Consider the following 16,368-nt stretch of genomic DNA (forward strand, 5'->3'; position numbering starts at 1 on the left):
GCAGAAGGAATAAAAACCGTACGGCCGTACTCTGTAACCTATACTTAAGGTACCAACACAGCGAGCAAGCGAACTGGTCGGACCTCGCACGAACTCCGAGCGCTGGTGGTTTCGAGTTGCGCGCCGTCGCGAGATCGCGGAGTTGAGAGGCAAAAAAGAGCAGCCTCTCGTGTATACGTATACGAAAGCATTAAAGTCAAAGTAATGACCGCATTTCAGTGTTCTCTCGCCAGGCCAAAGGGTTTCGGATCCACACACTCACCACTACCAACCAAGTAGTCGAGCATCCAAGTTGGCAGTGACTTGAACGAGTTGAGCGACCAACTCGGCAAGAGATGAAACTCCTGGGCCAAGATGATCGAGCAGGCCATGATCACCAACTCCACCACCAATACTGCCGTAGTTTAAGGTGGGCGCACAACAGTACCAACACCAACGTGTTGTGAGGCTTGAAAAAGTGGATGGAAAGCACACGGTAGAAAATTGCTTTAATAACAAGTTGATTTGAAGCTTTTTTTTTTCTCTGCGCGGCCTTTCGGACACTCGCTCAGCGCAGAGGTTCACCTTTTTTTGTTTTTTCCTCAGATGTTGGCGGTTCTTACGGGGAAAAGGATATGTGTTCAAGTATGCGTACAAATTTTAAGGTTGTCCATAGACAAAGTTCTTGTAGTCCTCTTGCTTGGTACGGCAGTATACCCTCAGGTCTTGACTCCTGGGAGTCCCTGGAAGGTCCAGGAATTTTCTTTGTATCGACAAGATAGTCACCATACCCACTAAAACTTTATGAATCTGGTCTGAGATCAAAATCCGATGACCCCTTACTTGTTACGGCGGAAGATCCTCTTCTTAACTCCAAAAATTCTTTAGATGTTGTTTAATGAGTCCTTCAAGGAGGATTAATCCAACTTCCCAAGCACCGTGTGTTTTTTCGATCATGAATATTACATTCATCTCATCACAGCCACCAACACCACTCCACCAGGTTGATCATTCATACGAGAGAAGAAGTTTCGTTCAGGTACCCAACTCCGGTTGTATACCAAAACACCACCTCTTCATCTCTGCTGCTGCGTTGTACAACAACCCGTTCGCACACACCATCACGAGACCTGAAGAATTCCTTCAGTCCCAAGTTCCCAACCCACCAAGATCTTCGGAGTCTACCTGCACGATCACTTCTCTGTGTTATTCTCCTGGTCTTCTATACCCAGGCCGTCGTCGTGTTCCTTTTGCGCAAGTGGCTTAGGCCGAACCGCAGGTAACTTGGATCGCACGCACACGTTCAGCTCTCGTTGAGCAGGTATTTGTACGATCTGCGCGGAGTTTTCCGGAGTTGCTCGCGAGAGTGTTTGGAGAAATATTTTCCTCCACCTTGGGTTTAGTTCTTTAAACGCCGAGCTCAAGTGCTGAAGTGCCGCTGTGTGTCCGTTCCGTGCCGTTCGCGTTTTGTGTCCCCGTATTTTGAGAGACTGAGTCCGTGAAGAGTTGAAACTGAATATTGTGTGGACACTTTCGGGAAAACGTGACATCTGTACGCGTGTGATTGTGTGTTTGGACTTTAAGGAGATCTTCAGCGCTACTGATTAACACTGCTCGCGAGGAATTTGGAGATCGCAGTAGGCCGAGTGAGCAGCTCATAACTTTGGAACGAGCGGCACAGTGCAAAGTCGTCGCCAAAAGCAGCGAAAAGTTGAATGTTTGCTCAAAAAACGCTCCGACGTGTAGTGCGGTGAACAGCTCGACACACGTAGAAAGAAATTTATTTATTTTCATTTACAATTACAAACGTGTGCTCGCGGAAAGTGTGTTCCTCGCGGGAAGCTGGGAGCTCCCCCCAATCCCTCGGCCCTCAATCGAATCCTCTGGCAAGGATGGTTATTTTTTGCCTGCTTTCATGAGAAATATCTCATTATATTGTTTTACGCTCGCGGTGGAGCGAACGGGTGCGAGCGCTCGCGAGTGAGCGAGACACGAAGAGCCGAAGGAGCCGCGCGAAGAGACCTGTGTGGCGACGAATACACGGGAGGGAAGAGAGCAAGAAAGAGTGCGCGCAGCAAAGCAGCAGCGAGCCCAGAGTGTGTGGATGTAATACAAAGTGAAATACAAAAATATTTTTATAATAAAATAAAGCCAAAAGGCCCTGCAGAGCGGTGCGGCGAGAGAAGTGAAGCGAGGGGCTCGCGCAAGGTGAAGAGAAGAAACGGCGAGCGGAGAGCGAGCGATCGCAGGAGGCTGCGGAAGAAAGCGCTCGCGTGAAGAGCGCAGAAGAAAAAAGTACGAGAAAGAATTTTTTAAAAGGAAATTTTTGTAGCTGCAAATAAGAATTTTAATCACAAAATTTTTCGGATACATTTTGATTTTGCGTATATGATTAAAACAAAGTGAGATTAAATTTATTTTTAGTATTCCTCCTCGCACTCAGCTTCGCGCGAGTGGAAAAGCTGAAAGAGTTTTGCGCGATCAAAAAGAAAAAAAAAAAGCAAAAAAGAGGAAGGTTTTGTGACCGCACCGCGAAACTGAAGTCAATTTTCGGTGGAGTTTCTGCGGAAGAAAGTTTGTGTGTTTGTGTGGTGAGCTAATGGAGAGAAGAAAAAAAAGTAGCCGTGCCAGTTTGTTTGGATGGTCCCTTCGGCCAGCTATGATGAAGTGTTGATTTGTTTCGATACACAAACGAAACCCCACCAGTCAAAGTAGGCAAAAGAAGATTATAAGGAAGTGAAGATTTCAACGGAGAGAAAAAGTCAAGGCAACCCAGATCGAGCGCAATACTAGAAAGAAAAAGAGGAGAGAGGCAGCAACAGTCGAAAGAAGAAAACGAAGCAATAGAAAAGGGCACACACAAAAGAGCGGAGAAAAGGAAGAAAGTGCAACACCGAACGACCGAAGAGCTCGAGCGGAGCTCGAGAACAAAAGGCCGGCGCAGCTCAGCGCGCAAAATTGAGCGGGATTAAGGGATTATACGCCTCTTCTCACAGAGAGACAGAGCGCTGTAAAAGAAGGTAATTATCGACAGTTTTTCCTAGCAAGTGTGCCGGGAGGGTAATTGGAAGGCGCAGGGGCTTAAAAATGCCGGGATTGTAAAGATTTCCACGGAAAGGGACTTGAGCGCGGCAAGTGACGAACCTGTTGATGCTTGGCAGAGTTTTGAAAACTTTTCGGGACGATTGAATGAAGAATTTTGAAGGAGTCATGTCAGAGCGCATTTATTGCGAAATGAAAGGACTTTTCATTGGTTTGGGATACCGTCCTTTTTTGGGCGGTAATTGGTTTAAGGTTTATGTGGTTTTGAAAGTGAGCTTTCTGACGAGCATAATTTTCGACTTTTTGCAACGTTTCCTTTTGTTTGGGAGGCATAAATTACAGCGTAACTTGTTTTCTAAATACAAAATACTCAGTTTCAAATTTCGCTCATCTTTTATTACCAATTTCTGCTAGATTTTTTTTTTAAATCAACTGTCGAAACTTGTTACATTTTATCGTTGATATTAACGGTGAACCTCGTTGGATAAATGTACGACTCGTGCCTCTGTTTTGCAACTTGTTGCATAAACTACTATTTCAGCATCCATTTTAGCGATGACAAGCTCACTTGTATTGAAAAGTAATTTCTTTCGATACTGTTTTTTAATTTGACACTTTATCGGAGAAACAAAAGTTTCACTGAAAAAATCCAATTCAAAGAATGTACTCAACTAGTTGTTAAATTTTAATCTTTTGCCTTCCTCACTGAGGTAAGGCTATAATCCTGCTCTAAAAATGAACTTTTCATAGAAAGCTCGTAGACCCACCTTCATGTATACCTATCGTCTCGAGTTATGACCACTTACGTGATATTTATGTACTTTTTTGAGGCCGGATGTCACTCTTATGACCACTTAAGTAATATTTATGTACTTTTTTGAGGTAGGATCTCACTTAAATGTATTAAAACTATGTCCATAATCATAAAACCTTTCCAACGAGACCAAAACATTAAAGATCTGGCAACCCTGTGTCGAGTTATGACCACTTAAGTGATATTATTTGTGTACTTTTTTGGCGGACTTTAAGAAAAACTGGATGAAATTTGTGTCCAAGCCCATCTAATCACCAATTATTGTTAAAGACTGAGGAAGGCACCAACCACTTAGGTGGATTAAGTTAGTTTTTTTTTGATACTTGTTGCATAAAGTGCTATTTGCAGTTCCGTCGTGAAACTACTGACTATCTGAAACGACCTACTTGTCTTTAACAAAAATAACAGAATCGAAAATCGATACTTTTCGATACAAGAGCTGAAAAGTTATTCTATTTAGCACTAAAATGGGTGCTGAAAAGTTGAACTTTTCAGCATTTAAGACAGCATTTAAGCATTATACGAGTGCGTCTAAAACAAAATCTTAAATTTTCATCTAGTTCTACCTCCATGGTTTCTCCGTGATTTTTACTAAAAATTTAAACGTTTTGAGTTAAATGTGACATTTATTTAAAGGCAAAACTAAGTTTTGTGCTTTCAAAATCAAATATGTTGGTGCTTGAGAAAGTTAATGTAATAAGTTAATAAATATAATGAATTGATTGCATTTTGTTTTTGAGGAATTTGGGAAAGATTTGCCTCATAGCTTTTTCAGCACATTCCTCATTTTTATTGCTATTGTAGAATAGAATTTTGAGATAGGTTCATCACTTGATGTGAAAAAGGGGAAAATTCAATTTTGGAAGTCAAAAAAAGTTTAACATGGCTCTTTCTAATTCTTTCCGATGAAATATGTTAATCCGATTAATTAGAGGTTTGTTAAACAAGATCTGTTTATCATCTAGCGATATGCACAAAACACAGAAAAAGAGCCGACATCCAGCGAGCTAAAATTACTATTTCGGCTTTAGGCTAGATGGTTTGTGTAATTTCATATTTCCCAAGGGTCAAAAACACTAGAATCACTCTTGCATTCAAGATTGAACTACAGCTCAGACTTTATTGTGATTGTTCACGTGAATAGCATTATTACACTCAAGTTTCATACCAAAGAGTTGGCGCTACAATCAAGCTTCCACTGCTGTAATGAACCCATCTTTAAGTGTTCTTCCTTCAACTAAAAAAAACCTCTTTTATGATTATTTGCTGGCATGATCCTCACCCCCCTTGTCAGCAGCTCTTCCTTTATATAGTGCAATTAAGGGTGCAAACTTTGGACCACTTTTAGTACACCTCAAAAAACAATCCCCAAACTCAACAACACTATAAATTGAACCCCGCGTAATTGTTCATTCTAGACCTTTTGATGGTCCTCCTGCCCGAACCTGCCTCGACAATGATGGAAGCTCGATCCCCATAATTAAGCTCGAATCTCGAAGCCGCTTCAATGCAGGCAAGCTGGGGGTCGTATAACTCATATAAAACTTTATTCTTATAGACCGAAACAGTATAAAATCAATTAGGCGACCATAATAAAGTCAAAGTCCTAACCCCGCGTGCGGGTGCCCGGCTGTAGCTTGGTGCAGCAGGTTTGCTCCGGAGGGGCTGCAAAAGGCCACCTCGCGGGATTGGGTTTCAGACCGCAACAACAACAACACCAACTATGTTGTCAAATCGATGTGCGCTCAGCCAACAACAAAAAATCAAGCAAAACGAGATCAGTACAACTCTACGTACAGTGGAGGTCGGTTTAAGGTTTTAAGTCAACGAAACTAGCCACCTTACGCGGCCAACTCAACGCTATCGTAAAATTTACGATTATTTTAATTTGTGTAGCTAGGCCGCAGTTTGGCTGCAAGTCCTGTCGAGGGACGACGGCGAAAATAAAATGTGGCACTCATTAAACAGACGGCTTTGTAAGGAAACAACACGTTGGTGGGTACGTGCTCAAGTCCGAGCTAGAGATTCAAGTGTTGAGCTGGTGAAGATTTCCATACTTTAGAATCTCTTAGTTTCAAAAGAGTCCAAAATCATGAAAATCTACCAGAGATTTTACCGAGTTTCACCTTAAAATTCAGACCGTCTGTTGCGTGTCTTGCTCCTCATGTCCAACAAGTAGGTGACTTACCCTATAGATAGGCAACCTCTGCTCTGCATGTTTTCCCCAAGTCGGAACAGGTTCATCACCAGCAACATCCCATGTTGTGTCGAGCAAAAGAAACACAACTCTTTAGCACACTTACTCTCATTCACTGGCTGGTTGGTGAACATACCGACACACACACACACGTGAGGTGGGCCCCCTCGAGCTATTTGGCAATAATAGTAATAATAACAGTGCGAGCGCGCGCGGGACCAACAACTACCACGTGAGCGAGAGTGTGGTGTGTGAATACATTGTAAGAGCCGCACAGCCTCCAGTGGCTGAAAAGTACACAACTTCGGGCGCGCGCGCGCTATCCAGGTAGGCTCTGGACTTGGTAGGCTTTGGCAAAGTACTTATGAACTATTATCCTGGATTAGCGACAGCCAGTCAGTCTCGGCGGCAGCTGGCTGGGCGGGGTGTGGTGTGTGGCGTAAAAAATACAGATTTAGAGGCCTACTTTGTGGCAGGTTCGTCGCCTGCTGGCGTTGAAGTCACTACGCGTTATTTTGCTTGGGTGCACGTGGGAAACGTTGGGAGGCCTTGACTCTTGGCTAGCATTTAAAAGCAGTATTTAAACGAAACAAGTTTTTCATGAATCTGAGCCTTTGCCTTCCTCACTGAGGTAAGGCTATAATCCTGCTCCAAAATTGAACTTTTTATTTTAAGCTCGAAAACCCACCTTGATGTAACATATCGACTCAGAATTGAAAACTGAACAAATGTCTGTGTGTATGTGTGTGTGTATGTGTGTGTGTATGTGTGTGTGTATGTGACCAATAATGTCACGCAGTTTTCTCAGCACTGGCTGAACCGATTTTGACCAAACCAGTCGCATTCGACTTAGTTTAGGGTCCCATACGGTGCTATTGAATTGTTTGAAGTTTCGATAAGTAGTTCAAAAGTTATGTATAAAAATGTGTTTTCGCATATTTTTGGAAGTTGAATAAATGGCAGTAAACTGAACCAAACATCATCATGCTATACATCGTTAGTTAGGTAATTGTAAGACCTTTCCAACGAGTCCAAAACATTGATAATCTGGCAACCCTGTCTCGAGTTATAACCACTTAAGTGATATTTATGTAATTTTTTGTAGCCGGATCTCACTTAAATGTATGTAAACAATGTCCAGATCCATCATCCAACCCATCGTTGGTTGGGTAATCGAAAGACCTTTCCAACGAGTCTACAACATTGATAATCTGGCAACCCTGTCTCGTGTTCTGACCACTTAAGTGATATTTATGCACTATTTTTGTAGCCGGATCTCGCTTAAATGTATGTAAACAATGTCCGGATCCATCATCCGACCCATCGTTGGTTAGGAAATCAAAAGACCTTTCCAACGAGTATAAAACATTGAAGATCTGGCAACCCTGTCTCGAGTTCTGACCACTTAAGTGATATTTATGCACTTTTTTGTATCTGGATCTCACTTAAATGTATGTAAACAATGTCCGGATCCATCATCCGACCCATCGTTGGTAAGGTGATTGAAAGGCCGAGTCTAAAACATTGAAGATCTGGCAACCCTATCTCGAGTTCTGACCACTTATGATGCAACTTATGAGCCCTTGAGTGATATGTGTGTTTTTTTGTGTTCCGGAACTTAACGAAATTAGACGAAATTTGTGTCCAAACCCATCATATCACATATCACCCATTGTTGGAAAAGAGTGAGGAAGGCACCAACCACATAGGTGGATTAAGTTAGTTTTTTAGGATCTTTTCTCACTCTTTTCAAAGTACAGATTTGGTCCAAATTTTTAGCAACGTTCATTCGAAATGCTTATAATAAATATGTAAATTGCATTTTTTTATGCTTTCATTAGGTAGGTTTGTTGACCTCCAGCGATATTTCACATTATATATTGACAACTTTGAAAAAGGCTAAAAAAAATCATCCATGGTTTCGTAATTAAAAAATGTCCAGTATTTTCTGTCATGCGTCAGATTTTTAATATTGAGCGTATGTTTCAAAATTTCAATAAAACGCAACTCGAAACTGTTTCAAATAATTTTTAATAGTTTCGAGGTACGTTACATTTCAATTTTGAAATTGAATTATTAATTTAATTGTTTTATTATATCAAATCTAGACATTAGTTTTAAATCAGTGGTAAAATTTTCATTCTAATACTTTCGTCTCAGCAACGAATTCCTGCCAGACTGTTCAACTTTTAAATTAGAGATTATTATGATTCGATAGTTTTCAAATTTAAACAGCTTTTTAAAATGTTCCTAAAACTATGAAACAGAAGTAATATTATTCCATCTTGTATTTTTTTTTGTTGATTACTTTAGAATATTGGATTCACAATAGTAATTGAAATTTTAAGCAGTTCATGACGTGTTTTAATATTGAATTATATGCTTTTAAAGTGATTTGAGTGTTAATTATTAAAGGTATGGTTCTCCAATATTCTTAAAAGTCGTTTTTGTGATATTTAAGCAGACGTTGTTTTGTCAAGTTTAGTTTTTTTGAAAAGTACCAATTTTACCGATTTTCACAAATATATTTAAAATATTTTTTTAGCTTCTTAATTCTCCTTTACTTAACAACAATGTACTAAATGTTAATTAATTCGAATTATCGAAATCTATGATTTTTTTCTTCAATTAAACAATATTGTTCGTTGTCTTACAAAGGCAGTGGTAAGATAAGGTAAAATTTTAGTCAGGAATTTTGCAACAAATCTCACAAATTCCGTGAGAACAACCTAACCTCAATCCTCCCAAATTATTCATTAGAATCAGCAGAAAATCACCTACCAATCAGCCCATATGTTTGCCCAAAATATCCCTGCGCGCACAATTACAACCTGGGCTACCGTTTCTGGCTGCAATCATCATCTCCAGAGAGCATGAGAGAGCATCAATTTCACCGTATTAATTCACGTTCATCAAGAATCAAAACCACGAGTGAACTTTCAACAGAGCAACGTCTTCCAAATCTTCTAGCGTGGAGAGGTGAACCGGGACCTCCTTCGAAATTGTGGGATGCGCGCGAACCTGCTCTCTATAATCACCTGGAATTTCGACTAGGCCAATCAAAGGTCCAATTGAGAGAGCTCCCCTCCCCCTCCACCCGCCCTTGCGGTGAGGGAATCCCTGTGAATGACAGAATGGTGGCAAATGCCTAGTTCTACGAAGCGTATACTTTGAGGAATCTGGCGCAAGTTCATACCTTCGCGCTGAAACACGAAGAAGGTATGCGCCGCCGCGCTCACGTTGAGCTGAAATTAAAGTTGACTTGTCTCCCGCGACGACGACCCCGAGGTCCCCGATGGTCCTCACCACCCCGTTTTCGAAGGTGTTATTTCGTCTGCTGTGCGTTCATGAATCAACAGATGTAATGCACACACACAACACACACTTCGTTGAGACCCTCGCATACACACAGAGACTCGTAAAAGCAATTCAAATGTGACGCCATCATGGGCGAAGAAGAAGGTGTACTCCGAAAAATAAAACAGACAGAGGAAAAATTTTACACCGGCGAAACCATGCCACAGGTAACCATTAGGGTGTCGGCTTATGGCTCGGAGCGCAGCGAGAGAGACCCCCGGGGGAAGAGGACAACCGAGAGTTGATTTACAGATAAAAATGTAAAGCGAGGTTCGGAGCGAAGAAGGTTGAGGCTGTCTAAGCAGGAGTAAACATTCGATGTTTTAGAAGGGTTAATTTGGTTGAAGTTATTTCAGCGTAATTTTATTTCAACCAACTGAATATAAAGTCAATAATTTCATCCCGTGTTTGGCAACACGATTATTTCAAAGATTTCTGCTTGCCAAAAATCAACTATTCTCAAAAGTAGAGGGTGACTTGAATCTCGGAAATTATATATGTACTAGCTATTGTTCAACTCAACAAAAATCTAATAACAAGTCTATGCAACAAAATTGTGCCACTTTTGAAAAATCACTCAGAGCGAATAAAGATTCTTAAACATGTTTAACTATAATTTTGAGTTCAAAAAAGCTCAAAAAACGACCCTGTATTTGCAGATTCAGAAAAAACCATAAGGTAGAAAAAGTTCCTCACAAAAATTAGGCTACTTAAATTAACGTTTCATTGAATAAATATTTATTGATTGTAATTTAATTCATTGAAAAGAAATAAATTTATTACTTTTCTTTTTAAATTATTGGCACTATTGGCATAGTTAAAATAAATCCCGGGTCCAGGTAATTCCAGGGAAATTACAAAATTTAACTCTCGATTCCCGGGAAATTGAAAATCTCGAGAATTGTCACCCTCTACTCAAAAGTTATTTTTCGTCAATACTTAGATATTTTAATTTGCAATGGTTGCAAAGCAACTGGAATTGTGTAAAACGCATTTTAAAGCAATTTTTTCATTCAAATTTTTAAACCTTGGCTTGCTATAAATTGTTTTGTACCTCCCTCTTCTTTTACAATTATCATAGTCGAGGGACATAAATAAAAAATAAAAAATTGCTGCGACCTAAATGTTTTTTTAATTTTAAGTAAATTTTCACAATTCATCATTTTCATTCGGTACCAGTATCTGGAGCGAATCAGGACAAATGTTCCGAATTGGAACAGCTATTGAAACCATATTTCTGAAATTATTGATATTGACCAAAAACCCATATAGGACGGCCGAGGAATCCGGAATATCTCCGGCAAAGGTAGACCGTATTTGTCCCCCACCTGACAATTAAAAATATAGACAAATTTGGATCTTTTGCAGTTGGAAGCATCCAAATTGGTCAATTCTACCAAAAGTTACGAGATTTTAAAGAAAAAATAGGGGTCAAATTAATACCCGAACGTTTGAGTTTTAAAATCGGTTAAAACCGTTAAAACAGGATTAGAACAGTAAACTAGTTTGCCAAATTTAAAGCTGTAAAATCGTTGTCGTTAATAAAAATGTAGTCCTGATTTTCAAAGTTGGCAGTACTCAGTGGTTAAAAGGCTGTTTTGACGAACTTAATTGATTAGAGCAAAAAATAAGCATTTTCGTGCTTCGACATGTTCTACAACTTTGTTCAGCGTTGTCATGGCCTACTTTTGATGCAATTTGTTTCTCAAAGTACTCATCACAGTAGGCTATGAAATTTCTAACTTTTGACAGTTGAAAGATAGAGCTTTGGAGTCTTTGGCAAAGTTGTAGGGCTGAAAATTTCCACAAACTTTGTCGAAGACGCCAAAGCTCTATCTTTGCGTTAAATACCAGTTTTGGAACCTTTTTCATGAATCCCTACCAAAAAACAGTTTTTTGACAAAAACTATGTTGAACTTTGATTTTAGACGATTACAATGTTCAGAAGAGTTGTCAGTAATATCAAAACAAACAACTTTGTCGAAGACTCCAAATTGATCGGAGCTATATGTGATGAGTTCTAGCAAGATTTCGTGATAATTTAGTTAGTTTTTGAGCTCGGTATACAAAGCCTCGGGCAAATTTTCACAAGAGTCTGGCCTACACGTCTCGTGTGTCCGAATAAATCGCAAAAATGGCTTATGTGCCTAAAATGTGTCCTAAATGCATTTAAATAGTCATCAAAAATAAAATAAATTAAAATGCTTGGAAATCTATGACCGTAAACCTTCGGACGAATGATTCACCCGACATTTTGTAGTGGAATAATCATACCTGAAGCCTTTTGTATGGGTTTTTGCCCAAATTTGCCCGAGGCTTTGTATACCGAGCTCAAAAACTAACTAAATTATCACGAAATCTTGCTATAACTCATCACATATAGCTCCGATCAATTTGGAATCTTCGACAAAGTTGTTTGTTTTGATATTACTGACAACTCTTCTGAACATTGTAATCGTCTAAAATCAAAGTTCAACATAGTTTTAGTCTTTTTGAATATCTATCTCTTAACTGTCAAAACAAATTGCATCAAAAGTAGGCCATGACAACGCTGAACAAAGTTGTAGAACATGTCGAAGCACGAAAATACTTATTTTTTGCTCTAATCAATTAAGTTCGTCAAAACAGCCTTTTGAACCACTGTGCAGTAGCGACTTGAAAGGAAATAATGAATAATTTGAAAAATAATTGTTATTCGAAACGAAAAATACTTAAATTTTTAAAATATTATTTGATTGGATTTTATTTTTTTTGTTTCCGTTCTGTTTCTTATTTTGTGTTTTTTGAACATTATCAAATACAGTTTTTTTTAGTTTTTGCAGTCATATAAAATAAATCAAAAAAGGATTTAATGAACATGATACTTTGCTTAATTAGATTCACATTTAATAAAGAATAATGGCTGATTTAAAATCCCACTCATCAACTAATTCTATGATTCCGGGTTTAAAAAACTTGGAAAATGCATTGAAAAAGGTTTTTTTTACATTTTAAAAGAGGAGGTTCTAAGAGGAGATTCTAAGCCCGGAAAAATCAGACGCTTTAAAAAAATATTTTTTTCTGAATCACGCTGAAGCTTGTATTTTAATAATTAAATCAGAAGAAATTTTTTTTTGAATGTGGAGGAACCGATTTGGGCCACACGCGATTGTGTTTGGGTTCTCCTTTCTTAAGTTTAAGTTATTTAAGAAATATTTAATCATTATTTTGAAAATAATATCTGAATCTGATAGATTCCTCAAATATCGTTGAAAAGTCACTAAATTTGGTGACTCTGTCCCAGTGAAATTAAAATTAATTGTTTTTAATAGCCTGATCTGCTTCGAAATAGTTTTGGCTTACATAAAATGTATGCATTTTGTGGAGCCCAATCACTGTAATTTAGATGAAAATAATCAGACTGTCGGTATCATCGTAAGAAATGTAATTGGAAGATTGAAATCGATTTTTTTTTATTTCTAGAATCTTTTCAATGAAGATCGCCCTTTTGTTTAAAAAATTGCGAATTATTGAGAAATGGATTGAGTTTCGGGTCCCAATGTTCTCAACTAATCAGCAATGATTTTATTCCTTTGAATCAGATAAAGAAGTTTGCCCAAATCCATACCACATTTCACATATTTCCGTATTGATCATCCCAAAAAGAAAATAAAAATCTCCCAGATGGTATTTCCATGCCAACGCTCCAAACCGCTAGCTCTGCCTCCCCCCAAAGGTCGTAACTCATCTGGGGGAAAAAAAGGGGGAGGTCGAAGGCACGCATCGGCGAAATGGTGTGCGGTGCCCGAAAAAAGGGCCCTGGCGAAGAAAAAGGTCAACATTCGACATAATTTGTTTTGAATTTTTAGCATAATTTAATTCTACGAGAAATCGGCCCACAAAAATCTTGAGCTCGCTCGAATTCGTTCTCTGAAAAACAGTTTTTTTTCGTTCCTTTTTTTTCCTGAGTCAGAGAAAGAGAAAGAAAGAAGCGCGCGAGTCAGAGCGCAAGGAAGAGCCCATAAAATATTACACTGACATTTGTTATTTACTGTCTGGGATTAAATATTTTATTTATAACTCTCAGCAGCTTGGAGCGCGAGCGAGCGAGCGAACGGGCTCGAACCGTCGTCGTCGTCGTTGACTGTTTCGCGGTCGTCCCTTGCCCTAGACAGTCGGCCATGGTCCCGCAACATCAACAACAACAGGAACCATCCCGGCCTTCCTCCGGCCAATTTTCAAACGGTTTCGTTTCGTTCTGGGGACTATCTCCATCGAACTGTTGACCAACATTTGAAATTGACCTATTTTGTGTGAAAAAAGTAAATTTTACAGTCAGTTATTTGAAATAAAAGAACAATAAAGATTCTTTCTCAATTCGCCCTTTTCAAAAGCTAGACCAGCTTGCTCGCCACAAAGCCTTTTCCGTTTGTATCGCGCACATTTTTGCTGTTGCTGTTGTTGCTGCTGCTGGTCCATTGCCTGGAGTGTGGAACCCCTTTCGGACCGGCTGTTGAGACTCGTTGACTGGACTGGCTGGCCGTACTACTCCAATTCAGAGAGCTTCGTGCTCATTTCCATTTTTCTTCATTTCGATTTGCCGCGTGCTGGCTGCTGGCTGACTGATATGATACCAAACGAAACGAAACCAATCGAACTCGACGCTGGCGGCTGGTGGCGTGGACGTGGACCCATTCGCAGCATCAACGGAAGTGGTGGATGGGACTGGGATGAGGAGGAGGAGGTTTGAGGTCTGACTCGTCCGCCGCGATGGTCGGAATGCAACATGACAGATTTTTCCCCGCTCGTGAGGGCACTCTCTGGGCGCACATGTTTTGGGTTTGGGTTGATGCATTTCTTTGATCTGAAGCTTGAGAAAAGACTCTAAATTTGACCATTTTTGGAGTGGAACTGGAACTTTGAAGCAAGGCTCATCAGCAAACCTCAAAAGTCACGCAAACTGTGGTAACTGGTATAAAATCTACTTATTGTTGACATCTTAACAGTAACATGTAATATGTTTTCCGACAAAACTCGTAGAAAGTTAGTTTTTGTTTGTGATTTTTGGGAACAGTTTCGTCACCTAGAATTATTGAAGTCTCTTCGTGAAACTTAACTTGATTGAACGTTTAAACGTTGTTCTCGATAAGAAACGCCTACATTACATGGTGATTTGCTGATGTTGTTTTTAAAATTGTAGATTTTTATAAATTTTAACTTAAATCCATGATTTAATTGAAACATCTTTTGAACCTTGGTTTATGAATTTGCAGCTGCTTTATCAGCTCTAAATACAATTTATTTTGAGATTAAATGTTAATTTCTCTTCAATTTAAAATTTGCTTTATTTGTAGAGCCGATACTAAAATATAAATCACAGATTCTACTGAAATAATAATACATTTTAAAGTATTCTGTTTTCCTGTTTCACGAACACGTTAATTATTTAATGTGAACAACGAGTTTAATCAATGTGCTTTGTTTTTCGATTTGATTTTATTTTAAAGAATCTGATTTAATAACATTCTATTTATTTATGTTTAGTAAATTGCTTAACTTGAACACCTTCAATAATACGAAAAATCAAGAAACAAATCATAAATAGAAACAATTAATGCATACAATTGTTAGCTATACATTTGACCTCATGGTTGTAAATCTTCACTTTTTCACTATTGTTTCATCCATCGATGGTTTTGTTCAGTTCCTTCAAACTGCATACATGTTCTCCTTGTTTCGATATTTTTGCCAGCTCGATGAATACTTCCTTTGATTGATTTTATTTGCTTTATAAAACACATTCCGATTGTCGATATTTTTTCTTTCTCTCGGCTTGTGTAGATATTTTTATGGGCAAAACGGAGCTTTAAAAGAAGTTTGAAATACATTTGTTTTCGTTTGCTAGACGTCATGATGATTTTCCTGATGATTTTCCTCAGCTGGTTGCAAAAAGATTTTTTTTAGAACGAGTTAGGGCGTCCAATTTTCCCGGGTTTTGAATTTCTCGGGAAACGGGAAAAATATTTTTGAAATCCTGGAATTGCCGGGATCCCGGATTTTTTAAACAGTCATAAAATCTGCGTTTTTATTAAATTTGTTATGTTTTGCCTTCCTCACTGAGGTAAGGCTATAATCCTGCTCTAAAAATGAACTTTTCATAAAAGCTGAATTCCCACCTTCATGTATACATATCGACTCAGAATCGAAAACTGAACAAATGTCTGTGTGTGTGTATGTGTGTGTGTGTGTATGTATGTATGTGTTCAAAAATCTCTTTCTTGTGCTTGAAAAGGCAAAATTTTTGTTTAACAAGAAGAATGCCAATGTCAATGGTGGATTTATTAATCGTTAAAAGAACTTTCCAATAGGTTTTACAATTTGATATACCATGTATCAAATTATACCTGATTTTTTTGTGCCGTTTGTGAATTTAGGTTTTCTGAAATTTTGATGAATTAACATTCATATACAGAGTTTTTTTTTAAAAGGTCCTATAAGCTAGTGTCTTTCTTATGTTTATAGGACCTAATAAAAAAAATTAGATATGGACTCATAAATCGGAGTATTTGGCATCCTAATGGTATGACCAAAACGAACTAAGAAGTTTTAATTAGATCAACAAATAACTGATGACTGTTTACAGATTTAAAAACAGGGAAACAATCATCATGTTAGTGAAAGAATCATGGATGGTTTTTTTTTGTTAAGTTTAAAAATATGTTGTTCAATTAGTTAAACTATTTTATGTTTAAGCAAACTACATTTCACATAATGTATAAATGTGCTAAATGATGTCATACTCTTCTATTTCTTTGTTCTTCCTGAATCTTTCAAATATCCCGTAACATTCCACCCTGTTTTTGCCATCTAACTTTAATTTTCTGTTTGACATTTGCTTTCTAAATTAACAACAACGCCGCTCCAGTCTGCGATACCTTTCCCAGCAGCTAGCAGCGTGTTGTTCCTTGTATTGCGTCACCTTCATTAGAAGAAGCCCCGA

The 16,368-nt window shown here is 38.6% G+C and overlaps 1 protein-coding gene across 1 annotated transcript in view; it reads left to right on the top strand.

Annotated features, from left to right (window-relative positions):
- Positions 1-1,399: 1,399 nt before the first annotated feature.
- Positions 1,400-16,368, top strand: part of LOC6033328 (protein dachsous) — a 143,230-nt gene continuing 128,261 nt past the window's right edge. Inside the window, exon 1 of the mRNA XM_038251453.1 lies at positions 1,400-2,999. The gene's annotated coding sequence lies outside the window, so the exon portion shown is untranslated. The remainder of the gene's footprint in view (positions 3,000-16,368) is intronic.

The sequence above is a fragment of the Culex quinquefasciatus genome, chromosome 2, assembly GCF_015732765.1.
Source record: "Culex quinquefasciatus strain JHB chromosome 2, VPISU_Cqui_1.0_pri_paternal, whole genome shotgun sequence".
Classification (NCBI taxonomy): Eukaryota; Metazoa; Arthropoda; class Insecta; order Diptera; family Culicidae; genus Culex; species Culex quinquefasciatus.